The following is a 23,552-nucleotide window of genomic DNA, read 5'->3' as shown; positions in this document are numbered from 1 at the left end:
TGAGATATGTGTTCAATCTCTTCATGTACTCTCATATATGTGCGTGTATGTGTGTTGATAAAATGCAAGTCAATATATTTTGTATATGAATATAGGAGAAGTCTACTAGTGGTCATTATATCTAACCTTTTGGACTCACAAATCTTAAACAATACATTGAATTTTGATGATTTAAAAAAAAAAATTCATGTACATATGCGACTTAGTTGCTTATGACTATTGTTCTAGTTTCTAGATAGTGATGACACATGTTATTGTATATGTTATGTATCAAAGGGTCAAAAAGTGGTTATTTAAAGTGTTGCACAAAACTTACTTAGAGATGTCCTAATAAGACAAGAACTACAACCAACACAAAAAATTTGCCAATACTTAAATATTCTAATAGTTGGGCAACTATCTCACTAGTTGTCCAAGACTTCTCACTACTATAGATTAGGTGAACAAGGAATGAATAATAGTGCACATTAAATGATGATCATCTAAATATTTGTTCATCATTGACTTTGAACCAAAGTTTAAGAGAAGACTGGTCAACTAAATATCTGATTATGAGAACGATTGAAAGAATTAAGATAAGAGATAAGAAGATGATCTTACAACTATAGGCATGACTTGAATCTAAGTACCTCATTTAGAATATGTCTAATACGATTAGTTTATAGACTAAGATGGGATTAACCACTAGAATTGAATAGAAACATCAATTGAACCAAGAATGCACGCCCACACGCATAAATGACAAGCTGAAAACTTTAACTAAATGCACCTGTGGAGTGTAAGCCAAAAAATCAACAGTTCAAAACTCTACAAATATATTAAAACAACACTCCAAACTAAACAAAATTGCTAAACGCGGTGAAAATCATTTTATTCAAAGAGAGCCTTTAGGCCCCGTTTGGTTGGGGAAGAGAAATTTGTGCCATAACTAGAGTATCTTATAACCAGGTTTTCGAAAACCTGGTTTTGTGGTTTGGAAAGCCAATGGTCCGTTTGGTTGACACGGAAGATGAATATACTGTGGACCCCACAATATTATTAAAAAAACTGTCATAAAATTCAAAACCTGATTTTAATTTCGAATTCCACCTCTTTGTTGGAAGAAACTTCTTCCAATTTTTGACCAAAATTGGAAGATGAAATTGAAAACCAAGTTATAATTTTCACCAACCAAACACCAAAGTTTTTTTGCAAAACTTGGTTTTACCCCTGATAACCCGGTTTTGGCCCTCATCTTCCAGCAACCAAACAAAGCCTTAATCGTTGAACATCTTCAGATTTCATGCTGTAATCCTAGGTAGCCTTATCTCGTAAAAAGCATAAGCGTAAGGGACACGCAAACGACTAAAATATGATAAAGAGTGTTACCCACTGAATTGATTATGTCCACAAAGTCGCATGATTGGATGAGCGAAAGAAAGAAAGAATGGAGACAAATTGACTTGAGAGTCCCGATGAAATTTGAAAGGCCCGCTAGGAGTTTTATTCCACGTAGAAATCTATGAGAAAATCGAGTCTACTCTACGCGTTTATGACCCGTCGACCCGTCAATCCTTTTTTCTCACATCAAGACTCTTTCTACGGCTTTGTTCACACCTCGCTTTTGAAAGATTATTTGTAATTCAGTTTCAATAAATAATTGTTAATAAATCTGGTTGACATCCATTTCTGTATAGATTAGAGGAGAAAATTGATCCTTTGAGCCATAGTTGTGTGGTACTTACTAGTACTTGCACCAAAAGGAGGTGCAAGGGTAGTCGATAGAGTTCTTACTAGTACTTGCACCAAAAGGAGGTGCAAGGGTGGCCGATAGAGTTTTTATTTGAAGATATATATAGTAGAAGGAAGCATATAAAATTGACATTATACAGATATTTATTGCACCATTAATAAATAAATAATAGATTAATATTGTATAGTTTTTGTACTTCTAGAGATTTTAGAATGAAGTATACATCATTAATATGTCAAGAAACAAGAATGTATTATCAAGTAACGAAAAACTCGAAATATTAGACTAAATGTTCCAAGTTATAGATGCCCTCAAAATGTCAAGTTATAGAAACCAACCCTTAGAATAAATACAAAGTGTTGGAGCTTGTTTGGCAAAAACTACAAGCTTGGAGGCCTCAAAAGAATCGGGTATAACTACAATGCTTTATTGTGATGTGTAACCAAGTTGAAAAAATCTACTGAAGGTACATTGGATTTGTAGTAAAACTAAATATTTCTTTATAGATACTCTTTTTCAGCTTTATCCAATTGTTCATTAAATGAATGCCACTCTTCTTTACATCTTTCCCTGACCTATAAAAGTTAATTCAAATTTCACAAGCTATACAAATGCAGTAGAACTGAAACATCAAATGGTTCTTGGATGCCCTAAAAGAAACATAGAGATTTATTGCAAGTGTTCCTTACCCCCATCCAAGCTGCCTTGACCTCCTCAGCTTAGCCCTGCAAAGTCCACCACAATAGACAAATCACCATCAAGAAATGAGAACAAATTGAAGTTAAAAAACCACACTACATTTTGACTTGAACCTTCTGTAAAAGAGCAACCTTCCCCACAACAAATTTCAATACTAAACAACTCAGGAGTAATAACAGAATTTTAAGCCCATAAGCAAGCACAAAAACAAAATTTCGTGGATAAGGCTCATAGTTCCCTGGCGAATTGACTTTAGCATTAACATCACATTCTTGCAGTGCCAGGTGCCAACATGTGTTAGGTGCCAACATGTGTTATTAAATAAAAACCAGATTCGAATAAAACAAAGTTTGAACACAGTTCTCTTTGGATCTAAATAGAAGGATTATAACATTGTGAACATAGCCACATAGGAGATAATTCCCTTGAAAAGATGCAAAAGAATATTCGTTGTGTAGCATACAGCTAAAGTTGATCTCATTAAATACATAAAGCACACATTTATAGGATGATCCATTGTTAGATTGACTTCATCAGTTAATTCATAGAAAAGTAGTAAATTGTAGCAACATCTTCCACAGTTAATAGGAGGAATTGAAAGCTTACCTGATTTCCCAGTGATGGGACAGTTTTGCATAAAATCCACAATGCATCAACAACTTCGATCTTCTCATGCGCAGGCTACAAAACCAAGCATCAATATGTTACTTTTCTTCTAGAGAGTCACTATCCCTTTATAAATAATAAATAACTCTGGCAGTTTATCAATATCAAGCTTTCAATATAAGTATTCGAAGGGCATAATCAAACACTTCATACTCAGAATACTTCATAAACCAAAAGAATTACTTCAGGTCAGTGCTTTGACAAAGACATGTAACACTTTCAGAGAAAGTGAACCTAAATATAGCACATCATTCACAAACATGAATTTGCCCCACATAAGTGCTCTGTGCAATTGATTAAATCTATGATATACATGAAAAAGTATCTCCAAGCCAATTATCAATTTATCAGTGGTTGATTGTTAGAGCAACATCACAAAAAATCTTGATTACCCAAGAAAACCATTCAACAGCTGAGCAATTTCTAACTCTCCAAGAGAATTGTCATCGCAAATTTAAAAAGTAAAAATAAAAAAACAAAGCTATAAAACCTGTAGAAACAATGAGCTCTACAATTCAATTTTGCTTGTCACTAAAAAAACACAAATCATGGTATGCGAACAAAAAATGTACATTTTACCATATGAAATGCTTGATAAGACCTTGGACAAAAAACTAATGAGCTTGGGACCTCCAAAAGTATGAATTACTACTCCATAATTAACAATGAAAATACATTAAACAAGGGCATGTTAAATGCCAATAGCACCAAGTAGCCTTAGATATCTTGAGTGAGTGATATTCATAGCCTTATAGCAACAAATGGCCTCAGGTAGTTTTAGCTAGTGATATTCAGAATTTTATAGCACCAAGTAGCATTCAATTTAATTACAAGTATTTGATAGAGCAAGTTTGAGAAGTAGAGTAATTGTTCCTATATTCAAGTTAGCCAAACAGGGGACATTGCAAAAAATGAATGAGTTAGGGAACTACCAAAGTTGCTTTGCAGGAGGGTGTTCCAAAATTTAAAGCACCTCTTTAGCAACCTATTTTTGCTTCCTCTATTGTTTGATTCCTGCAACCAAGAATGCAACCAAATTATCAGAAAAGACACTGAGAATCAAGCCTCACTCAAACATAATGCAAATATATGATCAACACACCCTATACAAGTTTTGAAAGAGGAGTGATCTATTATGACGATAACAATTAGTCCTTAAAGTATTTTATGAACAACAGTGGGGGCTTGATAGGTACTATTTATGTGATCTATTTGTGCAAAATGTAACACTCCCAAACTCATTTGAATCTCCTTCTATATTTACATTTTGGTAAAGCATGAGAGATAGTTTATTATCTCAATCTTGGCTACAACCGTCTATATGGATATGTACCTACGAGTTGGAAAGGGATGACAAAGATGAGATTGTTGTCACTGAAATATAATTAGTTGAAGGGCTCTTTGGCTGAGTGGATTTGGGAATCGAAATATCTACATGTAGTGGATTTGTCAAACAATCTATTTTCAGGGCACATTTGTGGGGTAGCTTTGACACTCTCTCAGGCAATGGCTTTACCAATTCAGACAAAACCAATGCTCACTTCATTTTCAAGGGTCACCAGTAAGATTTCTAACATCTTTACCGAATTGAGGGCTTCATGGACTTATCGAGGAATCAACTTAGTGGTAAAATTCCCACACAATTTGGCTTGCTCAAAGGACTCAAAAGTCTAAACGTTTCTTCCAACAAATTGGCTAGCCATATTCCACCAGATCTAGGGAGTTTGCCAATTTTAGAGTCCCTGGATTTATCAAACAATATGCTAGATGACACAATTCCCAAAGTGCTAGCCAAGACTAACTCCTTGGCAATCATGAACATTTCATATAATAGACTCTCTGGAATAATACCAGATGGTAAGGTGCTCCTCTCTTTCTTTCATGCTTTTTTGATTATTTAATTATTTGAAGAATTGCAAAATTGAAGTACAGATAAATTACTTTATTGATTTAATAGGATGGTTTATCTATGTTCTAATTTTGTCCTCCTTATCTTGAACTTGTAGGAAGAGAAGAAATACTGGAACTAAATCTACAAAAAACCTATACAAAATACATGCACATTGTAAAATATGCCCACCTTACACTAAAATACCCAAATGAAATGGAATATAGCTCAATTTTAATGGCTACTCTTAGGGTATGAATCCCTATATCAAATTTTTCAAAATGACTAGTTTTATTTTTTCAGATTCCTACATGTAACAACTCTTTATACATTTTGCTTACTCATTAATATTGATACCAAAAAATATATAGGAACAAATCCAAAAACATAAATACAAATACAAATGTACTTACACAATTTGATGATTGTTCCAGAGCAGAGAATATGTGTGGTAATCCATAGTGGGATCAAACCAGAGATTGTAAAATATGCCCATCTTACACTAAAATACCCAAATGAAACAGAATACAACTCAACTTCTAATGACTACTCTTAGGGTCTGAATCCTTGTATTAGATTTTTCAAAATGATTGGTTTTATTTTTTGAGATATCTACATGTAACAACTCTGTATAAATTTTTCTTACTCATTAACGTTGATACCAAAAAAATATACAGGAACACATCCAAAAACATAAATATAAATGCAAATGTACTTACACAATTTGATGATTGTTCCAAAGCAAAGAATATGCGTGGTAATCCATGGTGAGATCAAACTAGAGCATGTGTCTATGTTCTCTATTTTTAGTGCCATTGACATATACATTGGTTTGTAGAACATATGGCTGCCCACTTGTGTTCCCCAAGAACTCAAAATCCAGCTCATCTCTTGTTAGAAAGGGTTTCAAACCATCTACAGGTCATAAGCAATGCAAGCACCATAGTCTCTCAGCCATTCATAATCACTGACATTACTGACGTACATTACCTATTTGTAAATAAATGTTTGAAGATTTTACATATACATCAGATTGCTAAGATTTCCAAAGGAATCAGTAACATTTCCTTCAAGATTGATCATTATTTGAGAGAGATAAGATTAAAATGCTCTTCACTAGCCCAAGGTTGGGGGAAATTTTCCTTCTAAACAGATTGTTTTCAAGAAAGAAATAGTTGACCTTAGAGCAATTTGCAATGGCTAGTAAAATGTCACCAGATAATCTATTGCCTGAGACATCAATGTAGAGTAGAAGCCACCATGAAGAAGAATTGAATTTAAGCCTACTAGTTATATTGTTTACACTCAAGCTCAACAACTATAGATTTTGAAGCATGAGAATTTGTTGTGGCATCTCTCAGGAAAGATGTTTGTATCCCAAATGCATTTCTTGCAAACTACCGAGATTGCCCAACTCGGCAGGAATGCTTCCAGAGAAATGATTGACTTCTGGTTGGAACACAGTCATAGTGATTTCTCTGATAGAATCCACCACATACTTAAAAATTTATCAGGTGTGCACTATCAGATACCTAAATTAACCAGTGTGACTTATTCAGGTGACTATGATATGCACTCATGGAACAAGGAATACAATAAACTAGAAATAGTTTTAAGCATGGAAGAAACTGTGGAACCTAGTTAAATTTACTGGTTATAATTCCTTCATCAACACGGAAAAAATAACTTTCATTCTTGTAGGTGATTGTTGTGGGACTCAATCCCAGGTACTTGTAGGAAATAAGGCAATCAGCTTAGCATCCAAAAAAAAAAGAGACGACAGAAAATATAATAGAACTGAGAAGTTCCTGCCATATTTCGATCTTAATGAAGTCTTGAAAATTCAAAGGGTCCGCAACTAAAAATTGTGCAGTGATGGAAAACAGGTAGCAACACGCAAATTCTTCATTTTCCTCAAATTTCCCTCAATAGGATTTTTGTCACGGTGGCTCATAAAGCCTTTCATCACTTTCATCAAATCTTGAAGTAACTCTTTCAAAGTTTCTTCCAAATATTCCTCCTTAATACCGACGTGCTCTATAACCCTCGTCTTTGTCGCCTCCATTTAGAAGGTTTTTCCATGTTCATATTTGGATAAACTCTTTCAGCAGTCATGGTAATAAAAACAAAACAGAATCCCTCAACCTTATCCTACTGCTAAAGAGCTGCCAAAATCTCCTTGGGGCTGTATATACAACTATCTTCTTTTTGACTGACTAAAATCAATTACCAACAAAACTTTCCGACATGAGACAATTCCTAATTGCAAGCAATCTCATAGGAAAAGCCTATTGGCTAATTACACTTCTATTATTAGACTATAGTTTTACATAGTCTTTTTAGGCATTAGTTTTGTCCTTGAAAAGTGTCCATAGTGGAAAGAACTCATCTAAAACTATAGTCTAAAGGAATTTTGTAATCAATATGACATCAAAAATGTAAATTACTTTTTTGCTATTAGTTAATTCTATTTATGGTGACAATCTTTCTCTTTTTCCTCTCGAAATATTAGAATAAACATTTATTCATCACTCATTTTTATTAAGTATTTTTCTTGCATCATGTAAGGTTTTGCTAACATCATGCATGTATTATTATTGACATGTCTTTTGCACATCATTTTAAAGCTCAAATCCCATAACCATATGCTTCCATGTGTACTTTTGCATGTTAATTTTTTACCCATGCAATTTGAGTTGCTACCGTTAATCTCCTCTCCTCTCCTCTCCTCTCCTCTCCTAGAATTGAAATTTGATTTCAAGTGATTTTCATTGATTCAATTTTTTTTTAATGATAAATAGATTTTTTAGCAATCATTCAAATGCTAATCCCATATTCAGTACAACCAAAAATGGATATAAGGTAGCTCAAGCACAAGGAGAGATCAAGAGGAACATCTTAATTAAGGTATACAAATCCGAAATGTCCACCAATAAGTAAATATTATATATGCATTTGGTATGTGAAATAGGTTATCCATGTCATGCCAAAAGTCATGCTAAGTAACTCACCAAATTTAAATAATTTTGAGGCTTCATTGAACAAGAATTTATTTTTGTGAGGAAGTAGATGATTTTAAAGAATTAAGTAGGCTACATAGTTAAAATAATTGAATCACTCAGTATGACTTCTATGGTCTAATTTACCTATCTTGGATGCTTTGCCATAGCTTTGAACAATGTGTCTATTTTTTCATGTCTCAATATTGAGATCATCATTCTATATGGAGTGATTATTATCACTGAAATATCTAATAATAGCTTATTTCCAAAAAAAATCATAATAGGTACATTTATTTGAAGGCCAAAAGAATTCTTCGAGGTAGTGCCTAGGTATAAGAAATCTTTTGATGATCTCAAAATCAAAACCCACTAAAATTTTGGAAAATAATTTTCTTTCATTCCTCTAGCTTATATAATTTGTGTCAGTTGCTTTCATATAGTCATATTATTTCATCCTTAATATGTCATGTCGTAGTGTAAAAATAATAACAATGACAATGTAATGTCAATTATAATTGGTTCCAAGCAATATGACCATTAAAGAAAAGTAAACATGTCAATAGTTGACATTTTTTTTTCCCTAAATCTTTTTGTCCACTAGGCATCTTTCTTCGATTGGATACAAATCCTTTTGATATAATAAGTCACTCTTGATCAACCTTTCTAATCAATGCTAAATACACCTAATAAAATACTTTTGTTAAATCAATACACATATGTTGGAGTAAAAGTCAGAGAAGAAGATAAGTGGTTCATTGGGAAACAAGTTTAAAAGCTTTCTTTTTTTCTATTAATATGTTGTTTGGAAATGCAAGCTATATGCACTATTCTACCATATGCTATGAAGGATTTGCAATTTAACTTCAATTATTTTGTCCAATTTACACATGATATACTTTTGTTTTAATTTTGTTCAAAGACATAATAGGATGCTATTATATGTTATTTATGTAAATTAATAATAATTATGGTCTAAATTGTGTGTAATCAAGCATAGTGGCTAAGAGAATTCTTGGTTTCTTTAAGAATGACAGAGGAAAGACTCATTCCTTTCATCACCTTCATGGGTAAAGGGCATTGTGACTTCTTAGCCAAAGCATCTGGTATGTTTAGTTTACCCAAACTCTCATAAATAAGTATCTAATTGACTAAGGAATGAAGCATGGCTTAATAGAATCAAAATGGTAGGAGTTGGATGCTAAGATGGGTGAACTACCTTAGTCCAACATTTTGAGGTGATTCATGATGTTGAAATTTCCCTTCCAAATTTTTATAACAAGAGTTTTCTTGGGTTACTAAGGGCTTTAAAAATCTTATTATTATTATAATCATGTATCATAAAGAGCAATGGAATTTGTAAGACATAAACTCTAAGAAAAATCATATTAATGCAAAAAACCAATTTTGTAGATTTTTGTAAGTCATGCTTGCTAATTTTTCCATTATTTTTCAATAGTTTTTAATGTGATTATATCTGGTAAATAAAGTAATTTATAGTGAAGGTTGATTTCTCTTGGTTTAGGGTTTAATTCAATTGGAAGATGTATGAAGCATATGTTAACATAAGTTTGCAATACTCGATAGTATGTGCAATAGTCTTCCCAATTACTATCAACACAATGTCCCTTGGTATGTGATGTAGGAACATCTTGAGTATAAAGGCAATCTTGCATTACCCAAAAATATTTATATTTCCTATTTTTGGGTTTTGTGTTTTCAATAAGGGCTATTCCTATACAAAGTTGCTATTTGTGGTAGCTTGCTAGTTTTAGTAAGTTTTTATTATGTGCTCATATAGTTCTAATCTCATATATGGTGGTTCATCTTTGACATATCAGCATGTTGGATGAGTTTTATTGTCATATCATATGTATTAGTGCAATTATTGTAAATTTTTGCTATGAATTTTGGCTATCCAAACTTTAGGTCCAGTGGTGAAGGCCTAAGTGGCCCTGAAACGAGGTGAAACCTCAACTAGTGAATGCTTGCATGATGAACTATTGTAGATCGCTAGTTGAGGATTCCATAATGAGGTTACAATAGCCCACTGGGTCAACAACTTGCTAGTTATGGTCTTTAGAAGTGGACCCATTCAAAAATATAATTTGTAAATTGTCTTAAGTCAATCGTATGTAATAAAGTGTAATGAAATGATATAATATGAAGTTGGTCAACCTCAAGGGTTAGGGTCTATTGTTTAGGGCCTTCTTGGGCAGTAAAAAGTGTCTATATAAGGAAGGGCCATAGGTTGTCTAGGGTAGTTCAGGATGATAGTTGTAGCTATGTCTTGTAGACTATTGTAAGGGAGACACCCATGTGGGTTTGCATATTGTAATTTTGTGATTTTGCATTTGCGACAATAATAAGAAGCCCATAGGTTGTTCTCTCAATTTGTGGTGTTCTTTGTTTGTGTTATTTGTTTTGGTATTAAGGGGATCACCCTTCATCAAATCAAATGATATCAAAGGGGTAGTTCTTGAGTGTGTAGACGGATCGCCGATTGGGAGGCAATTAGCACCAAGATTATAGTTTGGACTGAGCATGTGGACAGATCATCAATTGTGAGTCAATTTACAGTAGAGCTTAGCAGAAGCATGAAAAATGCTTCCACAAAGAGAGGGTAGTGGAAGAGCTATAAGTGTTATGTTTCAGGGTTTTAGAGCCCTCTAGAGATAGATGCAAGTGTTGGAAGAACAAATGCACAGAGTTGTATATCTTGTTGTAAGAGACAAAAGTGAAGATGATGATGAAGAAGAAGAAGAAGAAGAAGAACCAAATGTTAAAGAAGAAAGAGTTTTGAACCCAGAATAAGAGAGACATTTTAGGGTCATTTCCAAAATTGGAAAAAGACCTAAGTTTGAGGTTCCCACATTTTCAAGAAATCTTAGCTTGAAAGAATTGATCGATTGGATCAATGAATTGGATGAATACTTTGAGTATGAAGATATTGAAGATCTGGATAGGGTCAAATTTACAAAGGCCAAATTGAAGGACCATGCAAAGATCTAGTGGCCAAAGGTTTAGTTGAAGTGAAATAGAAGAGGGAATGAAAAAATCACAAGATGGGACATGATGACAACTAAATTAAAGAGATTTGGCTTGGAAATTTATAAGCCTATTGGTGCAACAATGATAACTGGTCACAAATTATCTAGCAAAGGTGAGACACCTACAGTTGAGCAAAAGAAGTGCAGATCCATGTTTAGAGGCTTGTAATATCTGACCCACACCAAACTAGATATATAAACGTAGTTTGGATTGTAGTTAGATTTTATTTGTATCCAATGTTAACCAACAATGACTTATCTTTAATTTATCCAAATTATTTTCAACAATATATTACAAATCAACATAGAGTAATAGGAATGTATAGTTAATAACCAGATAGACATGATAAATACATCCAAAATTACACTGGATTTGAATAAACAAGAAAACTAAGTTGAGGAGTGACTCACATTGGGGAAATGCCCCCAGTGTGAGTTGTAATATGCACACAAAGTGATAAGAATCATAATTAAGTAATAATTAATTCCATTACCATAAAAATTGCCAATATTCTAACAATGTGAGACTATTTTGGCAAGTAAAGTCAGTATGCCTCTATAACTTTTTTTCAGGCTCAAAAAAGCATATTGTTCATAGAAAGTCGGAAGTTATTTGTGAAAAATAAATCACAGACTTTAATATTTTTTCTTGGCATGAACCAATGTCGAGTGATAGACTTGCTCAGCACAAGAGGGTGCCAAGTGACGGGAGGACAGTGTCGAGTAAGCTCGACACATGAAGGAGTCGAGTGATTCGACACTTAATTACAAAATAGATTCAATAAAGAAGCTATGGAAGTATGTATTAAGGACTATCATTGAATTCGGTGATTCGACACTTAAGACAACTTTTATGAATTCGGTGATTGTTATAAGGATTTTATTAACTTAAACATTAGATGATTGACATAATGAATTCTTTAAAATTAAGAATGAGTTAATAGAAACTATCCTTTCCATCTGATACCAATTGAAACTATTATTTGACAAATTTTATGTAGATAGCATACATAAAATTTGTTAAATAATAGTTTCTCTAGGAAAGTACAAGTCAATTATGTACAGTGTTAAAGATGGAAAAGAGTTAAAGAGGTGTCATCATATACTAATTGAGATTTTATTTGTATCCAATGTTAACCAACAATCACTTATCTTTAATTTATCCAAATTATTTTCAACAATATATCACAAATCAACATAGAGTAATAGGTATGTATAATTAATAACCAGATAGACATGATAAATACATCCAAAATTACATCGGATTTGAATCAACAAGAAAACTAAGGTGAGGAGTGACTCCAATAGAAATTATGAGTGCTAGAATAGGGAGGACTTGCATCTCTAAAACTGCAAACACTAAATTTCAACTAGAATAATACACAAGAATATAAACTCCACAATATGATTGCCAATGATCTCAACCACCTCCTATAAATAGCTCCAAGAAGTATCTGGAAGGTTTAAATGGGCCAACATAACTTTAATTATTATCTTATTACTTTATTTTATAATTAATTAATTAATGAAAGTAGTCCACATGATATTTTTAAATTTGGGACCAGTTAATAAATTAACTTAATTAAATCACTTTTAGTTTATTGGGGACATTACATATTCTATGCATTGGAGGCTTGCTTTATGGGTTTCTCGAGCGAGGTTAGTGAGTAAATGATTTTATGGTCCAAGAGAGTGATTATATATAGTATAAGTATGCACAAGGAGATTGGTTCAAATTAATTGTAATGTGAGTGAAGGTACAAAGACTTCTCTCTTGCCAATGAAGATCGCATTTTAACAATTGTTCCATCAAAGATGTCAATAGACATATTTACCTTCAAAATGGATTTGATGAAATTCCAAAAGGCAATCTAGGGACATTTAAAGGTCAACTCAAGCCTTATCAATAGGGGGTATATACTTTGGCATTTGTGCATTGGTTATTTGTGTAAAAGGGGAGCTTCTTCATGAAATTAAGAATGAGTTAAAGATGTATGACTAATACCTCTTTAACTAAATAAAGGAAAGAAGAGAGCAATGAGTTATCATGAGTTAAAGCTCCCCAATAATTAGATGATTGTCATAATGAATCCGGTGCCTTAAACATGGAGGCAGTCACATATTACAACTCACATTGGGGCTCCTTATAACCAAACACAAAGACAAAAGGTTTATAAAAGTATAACCAAGAGAGCCTCACAATGAGACCAAAGAAAAATAAAAACCTATAATTGGGAGTCAAAGTAACACATGTCTAAGAATGCACAAAATTAGTAAAACCCATAATTGGTCCTACTTAACCAAAGAAAAAATGGGATGTATTAAAACCCTATAAAAAATACTAGAAAGTGTGATAAGAATCAAACTGCCCTTAGATTAGCTTTCAAATGGGCCATAAAAAGGAGGAAGAAGTGCACTTCTATCACTACATTCAAGCAAGACATACTAATGGTCCACAATACTCCAAACTAGAAAAAGAAACCTTTATTGCTAAACATGAACAATAAACCAAGCTAGAGATATAAGACAAACCCTAGAAGAAACCACTGATAAAAACCACAATAAAGGCATAAAAAATGGACCCACAATAGTGGGTTACACTTCTAAACTAGTATAATTATGATGAATCCGATGATTGTCATAAGGATTTTATTAACTTAAACATTAGATGATTGACATAATGAATTCTTTAAAATTAAGAATATTCGGTAGCTTAATTTTGCTAAACAAATGAAGAATGAGTTTGAGATGATTATGATAGGAGAAATGAAGTTTTTCCTAGGTTTGTAGATTGTGCAAAATAGTGATGGTATTTTCCTTTCACAAGCGAAGTCTTTGAAACACTTGTTGAAGAGATTTGGCTTGGAAAGTTATAAGCCTATTGGTGCAACAATGATAACTGGTCACAAGTTATCTAGCAAAGGTGAGACACCTACAGTTGAGAAAAAGAAGTGCAGATCCATGTTTAGAGGCTTGTAATATCTGACTTACACCAGACCAGATATATAAACATTGTTTGGATTGTAGTTAGATTTCAAGATGATCTTAAGCAATATCACTATGTAGTAGTAAAAAGGATATTCAAATATTTGAAGGGGACACCTGATTATGAAATATGTTATGAAAAATTAAGTGATTCACTCTATGTACATATACTAATGTGGATTGGGTAGGCAACATGGATGATAGAAAGAGCACTAGGGGTGGAGCATTCTTTCTTGGAGGAAGATTTCTTTCTTGGCTAAGCAAGAAACAAGATTGTATGTCACAGAGTATAGCTAAAGAAGAGTACTTAGTAGCAGTAAATAATTGTAATCAAGTGATGTGGAGGAAGTAGATGCTGAAAGACAATAGGATAGAATTTTCAAAACCTATTATCATATACTATGATAACACAAGTACAGTAACTATGTCTATGAATCTTGTATTGTATTCTAAAACTAAGCATATATCTATTAAGTATCATGTTTTGAGAGAGAAGGTAGTAGAAAAAGAGATTAGACTAGAGTATGAGTACTAAAGATCAGATTTTAGATATCTTTATGAAGACCTTTCCTAAAGATACATTTGAGTACTTGAGAGGTATGCTTGGGGTTATACCCCTTCCTACTTTAGAATAGATGATGCAAAGATTGCATCTATTGGAGTCACTCCTCACCTTAGTTTTCTTGTTGATTCAAATCCAATGTAATTTTGGATGTATTTATCATGTCTATCTGGTTATTAACTGTACATTCCTATTACTCTATGTTGATTTGTGATATATTGTTGAAAATAATTTGGATAAATTAAAGATAAGTGATTGTTGGTTAACATTGGATACAAATAAAATCTCAATTAGTATATGATGACACCTCTTTAACTCTTTTCCATCTTTAACACCATACATAATTGACTCAAGTACTTTCCTAGTTTCTATTGACTAGGAAAGTATAATAAAAAATATCTAGACCATACATATAATTTCTAGACCATACAAGTCTAGAAATTTGTAATGTCCCTATTTTGAAGGAGTTAATTATTTATAAAGTTATCGATATAAAAAAAAATATTACAAGGTAACTTTATATTTAATTAAGTGATATATCTTATTAGTCACTAAATAAAATAATGTTCTAGAGGTTGCTGGAAGAAGCAAAGAAATAATTAAAAAAGAAGGCCGACCTATCGAGGAAAAAAGAATAAATAGGCATTGAGGGCTCATTTCCTATCATCAAGTTTTATTATTGATTTTTTCTTATGTGCATTGTGGAGCCTAGGGTTTCTACAAGTAGTCATAATTGGCCATTGAGAACGAAAACTCTCAATTGGTACGCAATTTTGAGGTTGTGAAAGATCACCTAAATTATTGCAACTGTGGGAAGGATATTTCAGTCCTTTCACTTGTGCTTAATTGCTAGTTTGGAGTTTCCAGTGGAGTTGCACTTGTAGACACCTAAATTTGATTACATCGCTTTGGTAATCCTATTTAGTTATCTCTAAAGGCATCATTAATTAAATGCTTATTTAATTAATCCTTTGCCATCCCCTAGCTGATTAATTTAATTAATCATCTATAGTCCTAATTGATAAATCAAATAACCTATTATTTATCAATTAAATCCTATTCTTCTATCTAATTCCAAAATCCCCATTTATTAAATAAATCTATTTGATAAATAAAACCCTCAAATCTAAAAGCCCCTAACTTATTCCTAAATCTCCCTTTTAGCCTAATCCACCCCATCCACCCATACTAACCAAGCTTAGCCACTAACTCACCCACCCTCATGAATGCCATCCACTTGCAAATCTCTAACATCCCTAATCTAATCCTAAACCCAAGCCTAATCCACCCCCTAATGTTGTCACATTCCCTAAGCAAGCTTAAGACTTTCTTAAGCCAAGGAAAGTCAACAATCTCAACTCCCTCCAAAATATCCCAACCACCCAAAAATGAATGCTCTTACAAAAGCCATAAAGAATCTTAAAAGCTCTTACAAGCCATAATGAAGGGTCTTTATGAAGATATTATCCTTTGAGCCTCCTTTGTTGACTCATCCTTCCCCTTTCCTCCATCCACTCACCTTGTGACATGTGTCACTCCCTGATTGGTGCTAAATAAGCACAATCCATGTGCTCCCTTTTGAGTGCATCCTAGCCCTCCTTAAGCTTTCATCTTTCCTTCCATCTTAGCCCTCCATCCCTCAAGCCCTTAGCCTATAAATTGAATCCCCTCCCAAGCCATTTCATCACAATCTTGGAGCTAAAGTTATAATGCCCTTTTGAGAGCCAAAAGCCATCAACCATACCCTTATGATGCCAAATTGAGAGCTCACAAAGCTAACAATTTTCCATTTTCCATCTCCATTGAAGCTAGTTTTTTGGGAACCTTGAGCATACATCCCAACCCTTAGACCCATCTACCAAGAAAGGAGCTAAACCCTATTGGGAGAGTCCATTCATTTGGCTCACATTTCCAATTGGGGTTTGCTCTTTAGTCTCTCATTTATGTTATGGTTTATATGCTAGTTAATGCTTTTGTTTTTGAATAGATTAGTATTACTTGCTAACATATTTCTCATATACAACACTTTTACCATATCATCTTTAGCAGTCAGTCTCCAGTATTAGATCAATCCAAGTTCTTCATTTTAGTTTGTAGTTGTAACAAGTTCTCAATTATATACAGCCAATTAGGGTTTTCCTGTAATGTGCCATGTCATAATGTTTCGGTGCTAAAAATTGCCATATCATTTGTAAAAACATTTGGTTTTCATTGAATGAATACATTGGCACTATTATTTCCTTATTTCAACAATATACTTTAGTAGTGTATTAAATTTAGGGTTTTGTTTAGTGGCCTATTGGAAAGGGTCATTACAATGGTATTAGAGCTAGTTTCTTTCTAGCTTGATAGGGTTTATCCAACCAATTTGCATAGGAAACCAGCATAACTAAGAATATGGCTGAGAGACGTTCTCAAAGCCCATCTAGAAGTGTGCGAGATGATGAGACTTTATAGCATCAGGAGAGGCTTCTATAGTCAATAGAGACAAGTACACAGGTAATGATGGTTATGATGCAACATTTGATTCAAGAAAATAGGAGAAATAATCATGATACCGACCAGGATGATAGGAGCATAGCAGGATCACAACATAGGACATAGTTTGGAACAACTGATAGAGCCGCATGTCCTACATTCAGGGAAGAAACTACAATACGCACACCTAATGATATGGTAATAGATATTGTAGATGAACTTTGACAAGAAAGGAATGAGTGGGATTCATTACCAACATATGTACAAGATGGGTGGACATTTGACAGGTACCTGAACTACAAAGCTACCAGGCAGAAGCAGGCAGATAAACACAGTGAGTTGCAACAGGTCACCAACAAGTTGGTATTACCCACATTTGATGGCAGTGGAAAAATGATTGCTCGTGCTTGGATTCATAAGGTGGATAATTTCCTATCTTTGAAGACTATGATAGAATTTGAAGTGCTCAAGTATGCCACTTTACACTTAGATGGGGCAACACATGATTGGTGGACACCTGGCATGATCACATTGCAACACAATCAGATAACCACTTATCAGGAATTCGTGGATATATTGATAGAAAGGTTTGATAAAAAAAATCTTGAAGTTTATTTCTAGGAGCTAGCCAAATTGAGACAGTCAAGAAGCTTAGAACAATTTATCAATGACTTTCAGAATCTTGCAGTGATGGAGCCTGACATTTTAGAATGGAGGCTAGTCATTTTATTCACAGAGGGATTAATTGAACCACTCAAGGGGTGGGTAAAGGCTTTTGATCCTCCTACATTAAAGGAAGCCATGAAGAAAGCTCACAGTATGGAACTTGCTGCTCCAGCAAATCGATTTAGTTCAAAGGGTTCTTCATCATTTAGAGATAAAAAAGGGGAATTCAACAAGGGTAAAGAGAAGGTTAGTGACTCAAAAGGAAAGTCAACTATACCCTTGGATAAGGAAACACTTAATGACCTACGTAGGAAGAAGCTATGCTTCTTTTGCAAAGTTCCCTATGAGTTTGGTCATGATTGTCCTATGAGGCCTAAGGGGAAGGCTAACCGGGCGATGTGGGCTTACTACGAGGGTTTAGATTCAAATTGCTCAAAGCACCATGATGAGGATCCTAATGGGGAAGAGGGTGAATAGGAGATAGATAGTGTTGAGAAAAAAAAGGTTCCAGAGTTACATTTATAGGAGGCATGTCTGTCTAGTATTCAAAGAGAGGGATCTTTCAAACTCTTGGGAGTCTTGGCAGGGTAGAAGGTTATTACTCTATTAGATACAGGTGCCACACATAATTTCATTGATGCATGATTTTTGGAGAGGCATAGCCTCATTACTGAGGAGTTTGAAGGATTGAGAGTCAAGGTAGCTGATGGATATACTCTTTGTTGTGATAAGATGCTGTGAGATCTACCTTTGCATCTAAACAACTATGAGTTCAAGGCAGACCATCATATGGTCAACATGGGTGACATGGACATAGTACTTGGGATGCAGTGGCTACATTCTTTGAAGGAGGTTACTCTAAGACTAGAGGATATGGAGATACGATTCGAGGTGGATGGCAGGACTCATGTGCTGAAGGCTATTCATAATGGTAATGCCAATACTATCTCACTTAGACGGATGGAGAGATTAGGTAGGCATAATAATATAGAGTGGGTGACAATATGTGCCTCGATGCCTACCCAGGAAGAGCAACATAAGACTGAATATCATCAAGATATTCAAAAATTGAGAATCAGGTATGAGAAGGTTTTTAGTGAGATTCCACTAGGCAGGCCACCAGATAGAGGCATTGAGCACATTATCGAGCTGGAGGAAGGTGCTAAGCCCATCATGATCACACCATATCGGCACCCAAAATGACTCAAAGATGAGATCGAGAGGACCATCAAGGAGTTGCTAGCAATGGGACACATCTGACCAAGTAAGTCACCTTTTGCATCTTCTATTGTTTTGGTAAAAAAGAAGGATGGTACTCTACGAATGTGTATTGATTACAAAGTGTTGAATAAGAGAACTATAAAGAATAGGTATCCCATCCCATGCATCAATGAGTTGATAAACAAATTGCATGGGGCTTGTTATTTCACAAAAATTGATTTGAGATCAGGCTATCACTAGATTAGAGTTCAAGAGCAGGATATTGAGAAAACTGCTTTTAGGTGTCATTGTGGGCACTTTGAGTTTGCAGTCATGCCTTTTGGTTTGACTAATGCACCTGCCACTTTTCAGTCCACTATGAACAAGGTCTTCCAATTTCAGTTGAGGAAATTTGTGCTGGTGTTCTTTGATGATATTTTGCTCTATAGTAGGACATGGAAAGAACATTTAGAGCACTTGGAGACAGTATTGAGCATTTTACAGAGGGAGTCCTTGTATGCCAAGGAGTCCAAATGTGATTTGGGGTTGACAAAATTGTTGTATCTTGGACACATCATTAGTGCAGAAGGAGTACGAATGGATCCTAAAAAGATTCGTGCTATTGTTGATTGGCCACCACCAGAGAACCTTACACAATTAAGAGGGTTCCTTGGTCTATGTGGATTCTATTGTAGGTTTGTTAGTGGCTACTCATGACATGCAGCACACATGATAGATTTGTTAAAGAAAGGGGCATTTGTGTGGACTTGGGAGGCATAGGAGTGTTTTATGGGGTTCAAGGAAATAATGACTACATGCCTAGTATTAGTAGCCTGATTTCACGAAGCCATTTGAGCTTCAATGTGATGCTTTTGGAGAGGGAGTTGGTGATGTACTCATGCAGGACAAGCATCCTATAGCCCATGAGAGTAGTAAACTCATAGGGCCTGAGAGATCATTCAACATATATGATAAGGAGATGTTGGCCATCATGCATGCCTTGGCCAAATTCAGACAGTATCTTGTGGGCAACAAATTTTGTATTAAAACTGATCATAATAGTTTGAGGCACTTTTTGGGATAGTGGGACCTGAATGATCATCAATAGAAGTGGGTGAGTAAGTTACAGGCATATAATTTTGATATCACATATGTTAAGGGGACACATAATATTATTGTAGATGCTTTATCCCGTAGGCCACACCTCACTTCTATGATTCAGATATCAGAGGATTAGTGAAACTTGATTGTAGCAGAATATGCCAAAGATGCATGGGCCTCTGCTATAGTGGAGGGAACAACAATCAACACTAGATACACTCTCATAGATGATTTGATTATTTACAAGAACATGATTTACTTAGTCCCAAGATCGAAAGTGAAGCAATTGATTTTGAGAGCATTCCATAATTCACCTACAGAAGGCCATCCTAGGTATTTCAAGACGTACAAGTTAGTATGGGAACAATTCAATTGGAAGGGACTTAAGGCTGATGTTTTTTAGTATGTGCATGAGTGTCATGTTTTCGATCAGAAAAAACAAGAGCACACTTATCCAACAGGGCTCCTACAACCACTTCCTATTCCTAACAAGAAGTGGGAGTGCATCTCTATGGATTTTATTATGGGCTTACCCAGGGCCCAGGGGTGCAATTTTATCTATGTGGTGGTGGATATGCTAAAAAAAATATGCTCCCATCTTCCCTATTGCTACTACATACTCAGTAGCTTAGGTGGTAGAGGTCTTCTTCAGAGAGGTTTTCAGATTACATGGTTTTCCTCAGAGCATTGTGAGTGATAGGGACAGTCGCTTCATGAGTCACTTTTGGCAGGAGGTATTTCGGTTATGTGGTACTAAGCTTACACCTAGTACTAGTTATCACCTACAAAATGATGGTCAAACAAAGATTGTAAACAAATGGGTGGAAGGGTATTTGAGGAATTATGTGGCAGATCAACAACAAGCTTGGGTCTGATGGATATATCTCTGTGAGTATTGTTATAATACTACATACCGTATGACTATACAAATGACACCCTTCATGGCACTTTACAGTTATGAGGCACCTAGTTTCTTAGATTTTTTTTTGGGAGACAGTCGGGTACCCTGTGCAGGTGAACTATTATAGGAAAGTAAGGATATAGTTGCTACTCTCAGAGACAACATTGCTAGAGCTTAGAACCAACAAAAGTAGTATGCAGACAAGAAGAGGAATGAGCATAGCTTTGAGGTAAATGATATGGTTTACCTCATGTTGCAGCCATATAAGCAGTCCACTCTCAAGAAGAGTGGAGCAGAGAAACTCAAGCCACGCTATTATCGACTATTCAGGATCATTAGGTGAGTTGGTGAGGTGGCTTATGAGTTAGAGCTTCCTGCAGATAGTAGAGTGCACAATGTGTTTCATGTATCACACCTCAAAAAAGCGTTGGGTCAGAATGTGATGCCTTCTGCAGTATTACCTCCCTTGGATGATGAGGGAAAATTGATCTTAGTGCCAGAATCCATTATGGATAGTAGAGAGAAGTAGCTTTGTAGGAGAGTAATCAGAGAGTATCTGGTTAAGTGGAAAGATTTACCTATTGAAGATGCTACTTGGGAGGGAGAAGTGATTTTTTAGCATCCAACATTAAGATTGCTCGAGGCCAAGCGATTTTTTTTTGGGGGGGGGGGCGAACCTGTAATGTCCCCGTTTTGGAGGAGTTAATTATTTATAAAGTTATCGATAAAAAAAAAATATTACAAGGTAACTTTATATTTAATTAAGTGGTATATCTTATTAAGTCACTAAATAAAATAATGTTCTAGAGGTTGTTGGAAGGAGCAAAGAAATAATTTAAAAAGTAGGCTGACCTATCGAGGAAAAAAGAATAAATAGGCATTGAGGGCTCATTTCCTATCATCGAGTTTTATTATTGATTTTTTTTGATGTGCTTTGTGGAGCCTAGGGTTTTTGCAAGTAGTCAGAATTGGCCATTGAGAATGAAAAGTCTCAATTGGTATGCAATTTTGAGGGTGTGAAAGATCACTTAAATTATTGCAGCTGTGGGAAGGATATTTCAGTCCTTTCACTTGTGCTTAATTGCTGGTTTGGATTTTCCAGTGGAGTTGCACTTTCACCATATCATCTTCAACAGTAAGTCTCCAGTATTGGATCAATCCAAGTTCTTCATTTTAGTTTGTAGTTGTAACAAGTTCTCAATTGTATACAGCCAATTAGGATTTTCCTGTAATGTACCATGTCATAATGTTTCGATGCCGAAAATTTCCATATCATTTGAAAAAATATTTGGTTTTCATTGAATGAATACATTGGCACTATTATTTCCTTATTTCAGCAATATACTTTAGCAATGTATTAAATTTAAGGTTTTGTTTAGTGGCCTATTGGAAAGGGTCATTACAAAATTATAGGTATGGTCAAGCTAAATTAGTATATGATGACAAAACAATATACTAACTTAGTGAAATTTCCTGATGATGACAAATTATTAATGGATACTAACTTAACATGAAGACCATATCCTAAAAAAATGAAAAAAATTGTAACTAAATTGTTCATCTTTAAACATAAAGATGAACACATCCAAAGAAAGTACTAAATATTAGTTTAAAAAAGAAAACAATGCAATGTTAGTTTAGCCAAAAAAGTGTAACCCACTATTGTGGGTCCATTTTTTATGCCTTAATTATGGTTTTTATCAGTGGTTTCTGTTGTCACTTAGGTTTGCACCCTTGTCCAAGGCCTATGCACGAGGACAACCTAGTGAAACATGGAAACAACCTCCAAGCTGTGGGACTTGAATTGCGAGGTTGAGTCTCTGGAGAAGGCCGGCTTCCTCTTACTATTAGGGCACACCTAAGTACTCTTAGAGAGGAAAAGGGAGAAGGAGAGCACGAAAGCAAATCTACCTAGTTCTAATCTAAGGAGGTGATGCACCAAAATAGAGTGTTTGGACCAATCTCTGCCCATACATGTGCTACTGAACCAGAATGAAACTAAGGATATAGACATCCAGACTTGCTTTAATCAAATAACCACATACATATCAGAAAACCAAGATGAATGACATAAGGAAGAAGTTCACTTATATATCATTCACAGGCCAACAGAGATATAGTCATGTAGATTACAGATTTCCACAAAGCAATGGCACAGGCAAAGAATTATTGCACTTTAATACCAATGGCTAAAGGAGATAAATGGAGAATTAGATAGGTCAGAGGCATAGGGGAATTTACACTAGAATTGTAGAGCAATAGTAGAGGAAAATTAGAGAGAAGGTCCTCTTTTAAAATTTACAAAATCTGCCTTTATAGTTTAGGCATAACTAAGATCTTTTCCTGCTGAAATGACTTCGTAGCTACCTGCCATTAAGTCCTGCGGAGGAAAATCATGGGGATTTGAAGTAAAATCTGATCTTGCTACCAAATAATGCCTTGAGAAGACAGAAACGGTGCCATAACTACACTCTGACCAGGTAGATGGATTGACTGAGACGGTGGAGTGTCTTTTCATGTTTCGCATTCATTTCTGGTGGTTTGGATTGATCACTGAGATCAGATCCGTGAGATAACCCTCAATTTTCTTTTTTTTAGTGCATGAATCAGCAGAGCCGGCAAGTC

The sequence above is a fragment of the Cupressus sempervirens genome, chromosome 9 (genome assembly GCF_028749045.1).
Source record: "Cupressus sempervirens isolate cs-2001-9-10 chromosome 9, ASM2874904v1, whole genome shotgun sequence".
NCBI classification, from domain to species: Eukaryota; Viridiplantae; Streptophyta; class Pinopsida; order Cupressales; family Cupressaceae; genus Cupressus; species Cupressus sempervirens.
Note: the sequence above shows the minus strand (reverse complement) of the source record.